Raw genomic sequence first — 16,146 nt, 5'->3', positions numbered from 1 at the left:
GCGCTTGTCGGTGCATCCCTCATGAAGGGGCGCCCAAGGTCCTTTCCCGGGGGATGTAAGGATGATTTTGAAGCCCAACCTGGCTTTTTGTGCCTAAGGTGGTTGGGCCTCATGTTCTCCTATTGACCTGGTGGCTTGTGCTGAACCCTCACCGGGTGGAAAGCAGTGTCGCGCATGCAGTTATATCCAGAGTCTGCGGTGGCGCACTTATTAGGGGATGACGGAGCAAGTGTGGGTTTCAGGAGGACGACATCAGCGGTTCGTTTCCTTGGCTAATCATCATAAGGGGAAGCTGTCTCAAAAGCAGCGCCTATCCAACTGGGTGGTGGGGCGACTTCCGTTGGGCTTAATACGAGCCAATGGTTTGGGCAGCCACCTGGGTGTTGCGGGCGCAACTCGATCGGGGCTTGCCGCATCCCTGGCCCTTATTCTAGGGGAGTTTTCTGTGCAGGACATCTGTGCTGCGGCGGTTGGTCCTCGCCCTCGCACTTTTGTCCGTTTCTATATGCTGAGGACGGCATGGAGTGCTTGTCGGTGATAGGGAAACAGGAACTTTCCGTGGGTTGGTGGACGCTAAGATAAGCTGTGTCCGGGCAATACGGAGGAGACCAACATCCCATAGTGGAGACAATGATGAGCGAAATATATGATAAGAGAACTCTTAGTTATACTAGATAACAGGCCCCCGGTCTCCTGAGTAAATATGAGTAGAGATGCTCCTCACCAGACACCCTTCTTGGCTGGGGCAGAGTGAGAAGAGGTTGCTTATCTTGAATGGACGTGGTTGCCAGTCCGCATGGGCTATTTAAGGTAGGTGGGTACTACCGGGGGGAGGCGGACGTGACACGTCACACAGCCATCAGAATGGGCGTAATGAATTAATGCTTCGTGAGGTCCTGGCAGGGGGCGTGCATCCAGTAGTGAGACTTCCTCAATTGCATGGACTCAGAGAACACAAGTTATTGTAAATAACCTAGAAGTTTTTTGGTATCCGTGCAGTACAGATATGTAAAGCTAACAACAGGGGCGCACAGGCAGTATACTATACTCAGGAGTAAGATTAGTTTAATGCAACCACACCACACAACATGGAACTGAGGCAGTAGACAATATACAGGCAAACCACAGACAGTATGGTCTGCGAGTAAGTGGTCTGCGGCTCATATAATGTTTTGTGTATCCTGAAGAGTTCAGAGGTATTTATTGTACACAACACAGAACAGCACGCACACACAGAGATACTGAGCAGTAGACAAATTTACTAGCAGACACACAGACAGTATGTCTGCAGTAAAGATGTCTACTGCTCAGTAATACGGTTTTGTGTATCCAAAACAAGTATAACATATATCTTACTAGCAGCACCACGCATGCACACAGTAATAGAGACTACTCATATAGATATGATATTTACTGCAAGGATACACACACACACAGCACAGTAAATAATGACAGTAGACATATCTTACTGCAAACACAGGCGACAGTATGTATCTTTGGTAAATGGCTCTGCTCATGGGTACTGTTTTGTCTACCTGAGCAGTAAGAGTATTTACTGTACACCCACAACCAGATAAAAAAAAAACAGACACACAGTAATACTGAGCAGTAGACATATTTACTGCAAACAACGACAGTATGTCTGCGTAGATGGGCCTACTGCTCGAGTATTTGTTGTGTATCCGAGCAGTACAGATATTACTGTCACACACACCCACCAGTATGCTGAGCGATAGACATTTACTGCACAACAACACAGCAGTAGATCTGCTTTAAAGATGGTCTACTGCTCAGTAATACTGTTTGCGTATCCCGAGCAGTACAGATATTTACAATCAGACAGCTACACACATACCACAGTAATCCTGAGGGCATTAGACGTAATTTACTGCAAACCATACGGACAAGTGAAATGTCTCCGGTAAAGAATGTCGACTGCTCAGTATACTGTTTGTTGTAATCCCGAGCAAGATACAGAATATGTTAACGGGCACACACACACAACGAGACAGGTAATAACTCAGATAGTACAGAGATATACTGTACACATCACACACACCACAAAAGTATACTGAGCAGTAAACATATTTACTGCAAACACAAAGACAGTATGTCTCAGTAAGATGTCTACTGCTCAGTGACTGTTTGTGTATCCTGAGCATACAGATATATATGTATCACACACACACGCACACAGTATACTGAGTGGGCAAGAATAGAACATATTACTGGCAAACATACAGACAGTAGGTCTGCGGTAAAGATGTTTAACTGCTCAGTAATACTGTTTTGTGGTATCCCCAGCAGTTACAGATATTTAACTGCAGACACAAACCAAACGCACACGCAACTCATAATATAGATTATTTACTGGCGACACAACACACAGTAGACTGACGTAGACATATTTAGCTGCAGACACACACAGTATGTCTGGCAGTAAAAGAGGCCTACTGCTCAGTATAATGCTGTTTTTTGGTATCCCGAGCATACAGATATCCTACTACACACAACGCACACAGGCCTCATGCGGGCTGGATCCCGTGCGTCATGGCGCAACAGAGAGTGTGGTCACACCGGGGTGCGCCAGGGCGTTGCGCTACTGGTGAGCCCCCATCCTTTCTGACCCACGGGGGTGCCCATGGGCCCCGTCCTGCCAGGAAGGTGGTCACTACGGACGCCACCTGACGGATTGGGGCATGGATTCACGGAGGGCCGGTCTGTGAGGGGCCGCTGGGGTGTGGACCATCCAGCGGTCTCACAATAAATTTTCTGGAACTTTCAGCGGGGTTCCTCTCCCTGAAACATTTCCTTCCGTCTCAGTGGGTCCATCATGTACTGGTGAGGAGGACAATACGACGACGGTGTGTACATCAAACCGTCCAAGGGGGATTACGCTCCCGTCAGTTTTGTACATGCGGGCACGCAGACTAATCCTGTGGAGCTGCGGTCCGTCTCCTCCTCTCCCTGAGAGCGACGCACACCTGGGAGTCCTGAACACTGGCGCAGACCTGTTGTCCTGGGGCGCGTCCGTATACGGGATGGGCTCTTCTGCACCCAGAGATTTGGAACAGATATGGGCCCCGTTTCGGTCGGAGCCATGGTGGATCTGGTTCACGGTACGAGAGACAACGCGCAGTGCGGCTGTTTTACTCTCGGCGTGGCATGGATGCCTCCCCGTAGCAGAGACGCACTAGCGCACGTCTGGCCGCTCAAGCATTTTAACACATTCCCTCCCCTGGCCTGGATACCCCCCACTCGGTCCAGAGTGAGGGAACATGGCCATGCACTGATTTGTGAATAGCTCCGCATTGCCTGCGATGCAATTGGCTGCGGAGACTCTATATCAGCTGCTGCGCTCAGCCCTGGCAGCTACTCCCGCCTGCGCAGGGACCATGCCTATTCGCAGATGATTTGCTGTACTGAGGGGCGCCAGTTTTCCACCCACACCCAGAGCGCCTGGCTCTGTGGGCTGGCCCGCGACTGAGCGGGCTAAATCCTGTCAGCAGCTGTGGGCCCTTTACAGCCGTGACTTTCCACTATACAGAGTGCACTCGAGCCTCCTCCACTAGGTGCTGCTGATCGACTGTAGTGAGAGGTTTTGAGGGGTGGTGTCAACGCAACGCCACATTCCCTTTCGTGTCCGGAAGGATTGATTCGTCTTCCTTGAGGACCTATTGACAAACGAACAGCCCTTCCCCCGATTAAAGTGTTACTTAGTGCGGCTATCGCTGCATGTCACACAGCCCCGCTGGCTTGCCGTTTATTAAGTGTGCGCGCAGCTTCTCCCCCGTGCCAGACCATGGTTACCACTGTGGCTCTGGCTGGGGTTCTGGAGCGGCTAAGGCTCCTCCTTTTGCAGCCACTGGAGGGATGCGGACTTGGAAACACTGTCCTCGAAGACAGTGTTGTTGTGGCTCGGCTTGGCTCAACGGGTTAAGTGAATCTCTTGCGCTTCGGTGCATCCCTCATGCGCCAGGTTCTTCCCTGGGGATTGTACAGGATGATTTTGTAAGCCCCAACCCGGCTTGTTGTGCCTAAAGTGTGGGCCTCATGCTTATCCCCCTACTGACCTTGTGCGCTTTCGCTGCCTCACCGCGGTGAGCAGTTCTTGTCGCCTATGCGATTATGTCAGTGCCTGCGGTTAGCCGCCACTTCATGATGGATAGGACAAGGGGTTTTCAGGAGGAGCGATCAGCTGTTCGTCTCCTGGGCTAATCCTAATAAGGGGGCCCTGTCTCAAAAGCAAGCGCCTTCCCCACGGTGTGGTGGAGGCGTTGCTTTGGCTTATGCGAGTCAGGGTTTGCGCAACGGTGGGTCCTGCGGGGCACACGCGACTCGGGCTTGCGCAGCCGGGGCCTGATTCCAGGGAGTTTCTTCTGTTCAGAGAGACATCATGTGCTGCGGCGAGTTGTTCCGCGCCACTCACTTTTGTCCGTTTCTATATGCCGGGAAGTTTCCGCTCCGTGCGTGGCCCGAGCGGTTGTGCTGTCCTGATAGGAAACAGAGTACTTTTCCCTGTGGGTGGTGGACGCTAAGATAACTTGTCTGGCAATACGGGGAGCAACCACATCCCATAGTGAGACAATCGAGCGAAATATTATGAAAAGAGACTTTAGGTTATTTACAAAATAACCCCGGGTTCTCGTGATAATATGAAAGTGAGATGTCTGAAAGCGCATGGATGTCACTAACCCGTTTAGCCGAAGCCAGAGCCAGCAACAACACTGTCTTGAGAGACACGTGTTTCAAGTCCGCTCACTCCAGTGGCTCAAAAGGAGGGCCCTTAAGCCCCTCCAGAACCACAGCCAGATCCCACAGTGGTACCAGTGGTCTGGACACGGGGAGAAGCCTGCGCGCTCCCTTCATAAAACGGCAAACCAGCGGGTGCTGGTGACATGCAGCGATAGCCGCTAAGTACACTTTAATCGTGGAGAAGGCTTTTCGTTTGTCAATCAGGTCCTGCAAGAATGACAATATCACTCCTACAGGACACTGAAAGGGAATGTGGCCGTTTCTGTGACACCACCCCTCAAACACTCTCCACTTACAGTCATACAGAGACCTAGTGGAGGAGGCTCGAGCACTCTGTATAGTGGAAATCACGCGCTGTGAAAGGCCCACAGCTGACAGATTTAGCCGCTCAGGGGCCAAGCCCACAGAGCCAGGCGCTCTGGTTGTGGGTGGAAAACCGTCCCCCCTCCCCGCGATAGCAGGTCCCTGCGCAGCGGGAGCTGCCAGGGCTGAGCGCACAGCAGCTGATATATCTCCGCCAGCCAATGCATCGCAGGCCAATGCGGGCAGTAGACATCTTTACTGCAGACACACTGTCTGTGTGTTTGCAGTAAATATGTCTGTTGCTCAGTATACTGTGTGTGTGTGTGTGTGCAGTAAATATTTGTACTACTCAGTATACTGTGTGTCACACTGGATCCAAAATTGAACTTAAAGAAATATGTTTAAAAAAACAGTCAAAACCATAAAGTACAACATGGCAAATTTTAGACAGAAACTTTCTCTCTTCGGACGCAGCCAAAATATTTATGCATGCTATGATTCTTTGCCATGTCTTATTGTATTACATGCTGGGGGCAGGCTGTAGAAACAACCATAAGACCTCTTAAATCCATACACAAACAAACTCTAAAAACTCTAGACAAAAAGCCAATGCATTTCCATCACTATAGGGTACTGGAAAAATACAATTTACTGAGCTTTGAGAATTTTACATTATTCTCAAATTTAGAATATCCTCTGTACGATGGTACCATTTCGTCGCTCTGCATTTGGGCAATCAGCCTTCTCTGTGAAAGCCACAACTCAGTTGAATGACCTACCTGATGATGTAAAGAGCTGCACCTCCATCAGTACATTTAAAACCAAATGAAAAAGTCTGCTAAAGGATAATCAGCTCTGTAGCCACTGACATTGTGGGTGTATGTTATGTGCTATTGTGTGTAACTGTGTATTTTGTATTATTAGACCCTCCAGGAATTCGCGATGTTGCGATTTTCAACTTCAACGCAACTTCAGTAAATCCCCGTGAATTCAGACTGCGGTCACGCCAGCCGTCTCTCGTTTTCGCGTGGTCACGTCAGCCGCTCCAATATTTTCAAGTGCGCCTTTATTGCCGCCTTTATGGCAAATACTTTGAGAAAACTGGGAAAGTCAGCGCTACCTTACTGCAGCGTGTGGACACTTCCAGTTTTCAAAATAAGACGTGGGTGTTAAATGTATTAAACGTGTATTTATAAAATATGAAGAATGGTTTGATTAAAAAAAGTGTCTAATAAAACAAGTATGGTCCTGCACTGCTTCAGTGCTCATATGTACATTATGAAATATATTAAAAATTCATAAAAATATGACAAGTGTTAAAATGATATAAAAAGAGGTGTGTCTTATACAGAAGGTGTACATCTACTGTTCTACATTGATTTTGAGTCAATAGGTCACATGACCTGGAAGCTATTGAGCTTCAAAGCTCATATTTACATTATGAAATATATTAAAAATTCATAAAAAAATATGGCAAGTGTTAAAATGATATAAAAACAGGTGTGTCTCATACAGCAGGTGTACATCAACTGTTCTACACTGATTTTGAGTCAATAGGTCACATGACCAACCATATCCCAGTAATTTCCTGTCTTGTCCTTGTCCATTATGAGTACATAGGGATAATTATTTTCTCTAAATCAATTAATAGTCTGCATCGCATTGTTTGTCTGCATACATGCAAGTTGCCACACAAGGACAAGACAGGAAATAATTATTACTGGGATATGGTAAGTGATAAAGTGATTTGATTTTAAGAACAGCACATTACACACATTGGAAAAGTATAATGACATGACGTGTAAGACATAATCTTCTTCATAGGAATCTGAATAGAAATGATTATAGCACACCTTTTCTTTTTGTCTACAACCACAAATGACTCTCTGTGGCATACTTCAGTGGCATTGCTGAGAAGATTATACTGATATTGTCTTTGTTGACTTACTTTACAAATACAGTGTGACACCTGAGAGAGGTGGTATCATGAAGAGTGCCAGGATCTGGAGGAAGAGACGCTGCTAAAAGAAAGGGCAGGTGAGTGGAATTGCGCCCTTTGCACCTAAAAAAATGATATGTACCTTCTTGTTTGAGTTGTTGATTGCTTGTTGTTATTATTATTATTGTTCTTGTTGCTGTTTTGTATTGTTCATTTCTAATAAATAATAATGTCATTATTACCTAGGTAGCATTGTATTTGCTCAGAATCAATGATATATTTCATAATGTAAATATGAGCTTTGAAGCTCAATAGCTTCCAGGTCATGTGACCTATTGACTCAAAATCAGTGTAGAACAGTAGGTTTACACCTGCTGTATGAGACACTACTGTTTTTAAAGAATTTTAACACTTGTCATATTTCTTATGAATTTTTAATATATTTCATAATGTAAATATGAGCTTTGAAGCTCAATAGCTTCCAGGTCATGTGACCTATTGACCTTAAATCAGTGTAGAACAGTAGATGTACACCTGCTGTATGAGACACACCTCTTTTTAAAGAATTTTAACACTTATATAATATATTTTTATGAATTCTTAATATATTTCATAATGTACATATGAGCATTGAAGCAGTGCAGGACCATACTTGTTTTATTAGACACACCTTTTTTAATCAAACCATTCTTCATATTTTATAAATACACGTTTAATACATTTAACACCCACGTCTTATTTTGAAAACTGGAAGTGTCCACACGCTGCAGTAAGCTAGCGCTAACTTTCCCAGTTTTCTCAAAGTATTTGCCATAAAGTCGGCAATAAGAGCGCACTTGAAAATATTGGAGCGGCTGACGTGACCACGCGAAAACGAGAGACGGCTGGCGTGAATTCAGGGCGGTGTTGCAATTTTAACCAATCACGGGACGGCCGCACGGTGCGGGAGGATCCCCTCATGACACCTCTCCCCGGCGCTGGCTGGCCCCAGCCGGGCTTGGAAAGGCTCGGGGACAGCGCCCTCCCGCCCGGACCTCGGCGCTTCCCGTGGCCGTGGTCCGGGGACGGGGCCCCTCGCCCCCGGCGCGACTGTCGAATCGCAACTTATCGCAACTTTTTCTTCGCAACAAAAATGTAATAAGCACCGCAACTTTCACCGCAATTTTTTTTTTAAAACCTCATGCAACATCAGTCATTTTAGGCCGCAACTATTTCAAAAAAGGCCCGCGAAATCCTGGTGGGACTGAATTATGTGTCCTGTGTGTTTTTTGCTTTGTACTGTTTGTTATTGTGCTGTAATATGTTTTAACTGTGTCTGCGGAAGGGACTGCAGATAAAAAGTAGCTGGAAGCTAACTCTGGTGCAGTACATCACATGTAATCGTTCATGTTTAATACTGTACATGGTCCCATTAAATAAATCAACTGAAATTCAAATGGATACATTTAAACTAAATCAAAACATGTTTGCTCCTAAACGTTTAATCTCCATGGTGACAGAGAAATATGAGATTCTTGGCTCTAATTCGAAATATGGAACGGTCGCCATCTTTTTCCATAACATTTCATCGATAACTTTGCAAAAAAATGTATTATTTTTAAGTTACTACACAATTGTTGACACATTTTTTACAAGTCCCGGGATATTCAGTCAATTTTTACCATCTAATAATCGTTTTACACCGAGAAAACGTCAGTGTCACCAAAAACTGTTTTCCCAACAGGCCAGTTCAAATTCTGTTGATTTTTTTAGCGTTATATTCAACAATTTACATGAATTAAATATTACTTTGTCCTGAAACTCATTTAAGGGTTTCGGAAATATCTTTAAATAAATTTGGCACAACATTAAAAGAAGCCTTACTTGTAAAACTTTAAGGTCCACCGCCTGACTCTGCTCAGCAGGGGCTCCGAAACAGGGTGTGTTTGTCTGTGTTTGAAGAAACTTTCCAGCGGGTCCATTTTTCTCTCTCTGGGTGTTTATTCAGCTCACAATCCAACAGTTTAGTCTGCAGGAGAACTTGTCCAGTCCACTTTTCCGACAGAGACTTTCCTCAGCAGCCTAATCCGTGTCCAGTCCAAGCTCGAATGAGCAGTTCCAGAGCTGCTTCGCGGTTCTGGACGCACATTGGCCACGCCCCCTTCTGTCTCCATGACTACCGAAGCACGCGCATTGGCGTGATGGAGATGATACACGTGCAGCAGGTGTTTCTGTCTATAGATCTTTGATTGGCTCCACAGACTGACAGAAACCCCTGATGTGTCAAAAACATATAGATCGGTCACTACTTTTTTTCCTCAGATGACTTTTCTTTTATTCTTTTATTACTTATTTCATTTTATTTGAAAAGTAAGAAATGTGAAAGTAAAAATCCCTGTGTGGTATCAATAAAGTATATCTTCACCTGGCTTTAATATACCTGACCTGAAGAGAGGTCTTATATCACGATCTCGTTTTAAGACCTTTATTACTTGAGCCAATATGTCACTATTTTACTTTACACGATGTTGCTTGTAGATAGATAGATAGATAGATAGATAGATAGATAGATAGATAGATAGATAGATAGATAGATAGACCTGACTCGTCCTTGCACTCATATTTGTGTGAATGCATCACGTACTCTGTCTTGTTCACTTGTGTTTGTAAACAGGAAGAGAGCAAGTAAGCTCTTCCTGCTAAAGTCTAATAAATAAAAAAATCTTGAATACATTTTCTAAATGCGTCTATGGAGCCTGCTTCAGTAAACATGTGTCAGAAGAAACATTCAGCCTTTTGAATGGCCTTATGAAAAAAAATTATAATAAAAAGATTTTCACGGGAGTCGAACATGTATCATTGTGACAAAATAAATAAAAAGCCAAGAGCTATTGCAGGTCACTATGAACAAATTAAGGATTTCTAATAAAATAACATATACAACAGACAGACTCTCAGAGTCTCTTTTTAACATAACCATGTTAACTTGTGATCACACCTGGCTCTGTTCCTGCTAAAGTCTCCAATAAATCTCTATATACCTTCATATACATAAACATGTGTCACCACACCACATTTGTTTCCTTTGAATAGAAAAAAAAAGAAAGAACACATTGTAAGGGATTTGAACTTAACACTGAACGCAGTTTACCACAAGCAAATTTGAGACCTGATTATAAAATACCATACAGTATTCTGCCGTCTCTTTTCAACCACACCTGTCTCTGTTACCGTATGAGCCCTCTGTGCAAATTGCTGACGGGGTCTGAGAATATTTAATATAAAGATGTATGGTATAGTTGGTGTTGGAAATGCTCTTCCTATGAATGTCTATTAAATGTCTGAAACATTTCCTATATACATCTTTGGAGCCTGACTGAGGTAGCATGTGTTGTGCTGAAGCACTATCCAGCTTTTTCATATACAACATACAGTCTGCTTTGTCTGCTTTTCCAAGCCAGGAGACAGACAGTCAGATCAACTTGTGACCACATGGCTCTGTCACTCAATGCATAACTTGCAGATACGAATTATGTGCAGTATTTCATATTTGGTTGTGTACAGAGATTTAGTTCCAACACAAAGATGCATTTCTGCAAGTGTATTTGTATTGTTTATACAATTATTGACATTAATTAAGATTTATATGGATATAATAATTATTGTCAATATATAAACTTGCTGAATACATTTATTGTTTGAATAATGTAAGAAATCTTTGCTACCACTAGAGATTGTATTCTACAAAAGTGTTCTAAATAAACTGCAGAGAAATGAACTTGCATCTAAATACCACTTGGATATTTTACACAGACCCTGCCATTTAGAAACAAGTATTCAAAAATGCATATTTGAGGGCTACATTTTGAATCTGGAGCCGTAGCTGTGGAATTTGTTTAGGTAGTCACATTGAAAGAGTGAAGTCTGAACATGCTGCATAACATGTTTGTGAAGTCTGAACATGCTGCATAACATGTTTCTTGAAAAGAACAAAAAAAATGTATGAAGTCTCTTCACTACTTACAGTCTAACCAAAAACATGTCAAACAGTTACGTACACTTATTGAAGTGGTTAATTGGAAAACAGCACTTGGCCTCTCATCCTGATTCCACCTGAGTGACCACTTGACAGAACAGTATATAAGGTTGTGCAGAAATCACAACCATGTGGGAGTAGGAGTTGAATTGAGATGATTGACTGATACAGGTATACTGAGATAGATAGATATATATATATAGAGAGAGATAGATATATATTAGGAATGGGCCATACCACACTACGGATTCGATTTTTCAGTCAAAATATTATTACATTTAAGGCAAATCACGTGAAAAATACTGGCCATTTATAACAAATGTATTATGTGCAATACATAATAAAACTAAAAGATAACATAAATATGAATGAAATAAATTAAATATGAACAAAAACATGCACATTCAGAAATTGGCACACTGACCAAAAAATTCAAATTCCAGGTCTGTAACAATTAGTCAGATGTAATATGTTTGCTAACTAAAAAAAAACCTCATAACAATGTTAGGGTTTGAAAACCTGCATGTTGAAGTAAACATGTGTAACACTGTACCCTTTCACAGAAGTAACAAAGAGCAGAAACAAGATATGTTGAACAAAGATTAAACTTTGTAGAAGAGAAGAAGTTATTCTTCTTCTCACTCCTAGTGGTCACTAAATCCTACACACAGATCCTTTAAATGGGATTTTGCCCCAAATAAGCTGAGTGTTATTAAGATTTCAGATCTTCCTCCTCATTTTTTATTATGTTTATTTCCGTTTGTTGGCAGTACTGTGTTCTTATTAGTTCAATGAGGAATGTAAAAAGTGACCGAGAAGATACTTTGATGGGTGTTTAAAGTCATAGGGACTACACCGAATATATATACACCATATACTTATAGCTCCACAACATTGTTAAAGTATTATTCTGCAATATGTTGTGTTATGTTCTATTTGAATGTGTAACATGTGACTCCTCTGAATAGTAAATTCACTGCTGTATTTTCATTGTTGGTGCTGGAGTTTGAGCTGGAGTTTGAGCTTTTAAAAGATTTCTTGAAATCAGGTTTTATCAGCGAGGGAGCTTCAGGAAAATGAATACGGACCAGCCTTCAACGTTGCAGCTGGAGGTTTTTGACGTGTTCCTCCTGATGACGTCACGTTTTAAAAACTCAAGCCCCCTATGCACGAGGACAGATGCTGCCGGGTGCGGTGGCGCGCGCCTGTAATCCAAGCTACCGGGAGGCTGAGGCTGGCGGATCGCTTGAGCTCAGGAGCTCTGAGCTGCAGCGGACTATGTCGATCGGGTGTCCGCACTAAGTTCGGTATCGATATGGTGCTCCTGGGGGAGCCCGGGACCACCAGGTCGTCTAAGGAGGGGTGCACCGGCCCAGGTCGGAGCTGCAGCGGACTATGTCGATCGGGTGTCCGCACTAAGTTCGGTATCGATATGGTGCTCCTGGGGGAGCCCGGGACCACCAGGTCGTCTAAGGAGGGGTGCACCGGCCCAGGTCGGAAACGGAGCAGGTCAAAGCCCCCGTGCCGCTCAGTAGTGGGATCGCGCCTGTGAATAGACGCTGTAGTGCAGCCTGAGTAATACAGCGGGACCCAGTCTTTTTACACTCTTTGTACTGTTCAACAAACAGCTGGGACAACACACACGCTCAACAACAAGCTCTGTCTACGTTCAACAGCTTCATCACTGCACATTTCTATTATGTCATGAAAAAACAGCTGTGTGTGTTTGTCCTACAGCGCCTCCACCTGGAGGAGAGCAGGCTCAACAGGATTATTTTCAAGGATACAAAGATTTCAATAAGTCGAAATGTTCAGTTTATGTTCAGAAGATGAATGTTTGTTGCATGACGTGTAATCACATATGTACTGTTGATTTCTGCTGATCATGTTTGTAGGTATTTCTGTTATGAGTTGTAGAGGATTCTCACAAAATATATTGCATGAGCCATCCACCCATCCATTAACCCCACACACAGCACAGCAGACGTTTTGACTTGTCAAAGCAGGACAAATACAGGTGGACTTAATAACAACATAGATGGCTCAGTTTCATTGATTGTCCCAGTAACAGTGAACCAGCAAGAACAATAGCAGGACCTCCCCTGTGTGGAATGCAGCTATCATTATTCTGTTGCCAGTACTACCAGTACTATATATCTAATAAAATAACATATACACAGACAGACTCCAGATTCTCTTTTTAACATACCAGTTAACTTGTGATCACACCTGGCTCTGTTCCTGCTAAAGTCTCCAATAAATCTCTATATACCTTCATATACATAAACGTGGGTTCCCACACCACATTTCCTTTGAATAGAAAAAAAAAAAGAAAGAACACATGGTAAGGGATTTGAACTTAACACTGAACGCAGTTACCACAAGCAAATTTGAGACTGATTATAAAATACCATACAGTATGCCGTCTCTTTCAACCACACCTGTCTCTGTTACCGTATGAGCCTCTGTGCAAATTGCTGACGGGGCTAGAAAATAGTATGTATAGTGTGTTGAACGCTCTCATGAATGTCTATTAAATGTCTGAAACATTTCCATATACATCTTGGAGCCTGACTGAGGTGTTGTTGTGTTGAAGCACTATCCAGCTTTTTCATATACAACAACAGTCCTGCTGTGTCGCTTTTTCCAAGCCAGGAGACGGACAGTCAGATCAACTGTGACCACAGGCTCTGTCACCCAATGACATAACTTGCAGTACGAAATGTGCAGTATTTCATATTTGGTTGTGTACAGAGATTTAGTTCCACACAAAGATGCATTTCTGCATGTATTTGTTTGTTATAATTTTGCCATATTAAGATTTTTGGATTAATATTGTCTATACTTGCGGAATAATTTATTGTTTTGAATAATGTAAGAAATAAATTTGCTACCACTAGAGATTGTATTCTACAAAAGTGTTTTAAATAAACTGCAGAGAAATGAACTTGCACTAAATACCACTTGGATATTTTACAAGAGACCCTGCCATTTAGAAACAAGTATTCAAAATGCATATTTGAGGCTACATTTTTGAATCTGGAGCCGTAGCTGTGGAATTTGTTTATGTAGTCACATTGAAAGAGTGAAGTCTGAACATCTGCATAACATGTTTCTTGAAAAGACAAAAATGTATAGTCTCTTCACTGCTTACAGTCTCACCAAAAACATGTCAAACAGTTACGTACACGTATTGAAGTGGTTAATTGGAAAACAGCACTTGGGCCTCTCATCCTGATTCCACCTGAGTATTTAATTGACCACTGACAAAACAGTATATAAGGTTGTGCAGAAATCACAACCATGTGGGAGTAGGAGTTGAATTGAGATGATGACTGATACAGGTAACTGAGATATAGATAATAGATAGATATAATATATAGATATAGATATATATAATATATAGAGAAGAGAAGAAGAGAGAAGAGGAGAGAGTAGAAATATAGGAATGGGCCAACCACACTTTAGGATTCGATTTTTCAGTCAAAATATATACATTTAAGGCAAATCACGTGAAAAATACTGGCCATTAACAAATGTATATGTGCAATACATAATAAAACAAAAAGATAACATAAATATGAATGAAATAAATTAAATATGAACAAAACATGCACATTCAGAAATTGGCACACTGACCAAAAAATTCAAATTCCAGGTCTGTAACAATTAGTCAGATGTAATATGTTTGCTAACTAAAAAAAACACTCATAACAATGTTAGGGTTTGAAAACCTGTATGTTGAAGTAAACGTGTGTAACACTGTACCTTTCACAGAAGTAACAAAGAGCAGAAACAAGATTAAAACTTTGTAGAGAAGAGAAGAAGTTATTCTTCTCCACTCCTAGTGGTCACTAAATCCTACACACAGATCCTTTAAATGGGATTTTGCCCCAAATAAGCTGAGTGTTATTAAGATTTCAGATCTTCCTCCTCATTTTTTATTATGTTTATTTCCGTTTGTTGGCAGCACTGTGTTTCTTATAGTTCAATGAGGAATGTAAAAAGTACGAAGATACTTTGATGGGGGTTTAAAGTCATAGGGACTACACCGAATATATATACACCATAACTTATAGCTCCACAACATTGTTAAAGTATTATTTTCTCATGTGTTGTGTCATGGTTCATTTGAATTGTACATGTGACTCCTCTGAATAGAAAATTCACTGCTGTATTTTTATTGTTGGGGCGGGAGTTTGATTTACTGAGCTCACAGCTTTAAAAGATCTTGAAATCAGGTTTTATCAGCGAGGGAGCTCAGGAAAATGAATACGGACCAGCCTTCAACGTTGCAGCTGGAGGTTTTTGACGTGTCCTCCTGATGACGTCACGTTTTAAAAACTCAAGCCCCTATGCACGAGGACAGAGGCTGCCGGTTGCGGGTGGCGCGCGCCTGTAATCCAAGTTACCGGGAGGCTGAGGCTGGCGGATCGCTTGAGCTCAGGAGCTTGAGCTGCAGCGGACTATGTCGATCGTGTCCGCACTAAGTTCGGTATCGATAGGGTGCTCCTGGGGGAGCCCGGGACCACCAGGTCGTCTAAGGAGGGGTGCACCGGCCCAGGTCGGAAACGAAGCAGGTCAAAGCCCCCGTGCCGCTCAGTAGTGGGATCGCGCCTGTGAATAGACGCTGTAGTGCAGCCTGAGTAACAGCGGGACCCAGTCTTTTTACACTCTTTGTACTGTTCAACAAACAGCTGGGACAACACACACCTAACAACAAGCTCTGTCTACGTTCAACAGCTTCATCACTGCACATTTCTTTCTTGTTCATGAAAAACCCCACAAAGCACTAGTGTGTGTTTGTCCTACAGCGCCTCCCCCTGGAGGAGAGCAGCAATGAGCACAGTCACAGCAGTCAATGGGACAGCACACATTCAGTAAACTAACAGGTTTTTTCTGTCACTGATTCAGTCAGCTTCATCCAGAGGGTTGGTGTGGAGCAGCAGGAGGACAACAGAGCAGTTGCAGCAATCTCTCTTTGCCAGCCTCAGCCTACAACGTGAAGATGCCTCCATCTCAGATTCTGGCAACCACCTGTAGCCCAGCCCTCCGCCTACCAGCCTGCCCAATAACCTGCAGCGCATCCCACCTGCAGATTCATGCAACAAGCTGTAGCCGACCCTTGAACCTT

General features: G+C 43.2%; 1 long non-coding RNA gene across 1 annotated transcript; it reads left to right on the top strand.

The window, feature by feature from the left end:
* The first annotated feature begins 12,186 nt into the window (after positions 1-12,186).
* On the top strand, positions 12,187-12,602 carry LOC113744333 (uncharacterized). Its single transcript, XR_003461455.1, has 2 exons — positions 12,187-12,388; positions 12,506-12,602. It is a non-coding gene; the product is annotated as an uncharacterized LOC113744333 (long non-coding RNA).
* The last annotated feature ends 3,544 nt before the right edge of the window (positions 12,603-16,146 follow it).

Source organism: Larimichthys crocea, chromosome III, assembly GCF_000972845.2.
Source record: "Larimichthys crocea isolate SSNF chromosome III, L_crocea_2.0, whole genome shotgun sequence".
In the NCBI taxonomy this organism is placed as follows: domain Eukaryota; kingdom Metazoa; phylum Chordata; class Actinopteri; family Sciaenidae; genus Larimichthys; species Larimichthys crocea.
Note: the sequence above shows the minus strand (reverse complement) of the source record. Positions and strands in the feature narration are given on the sequence as shown.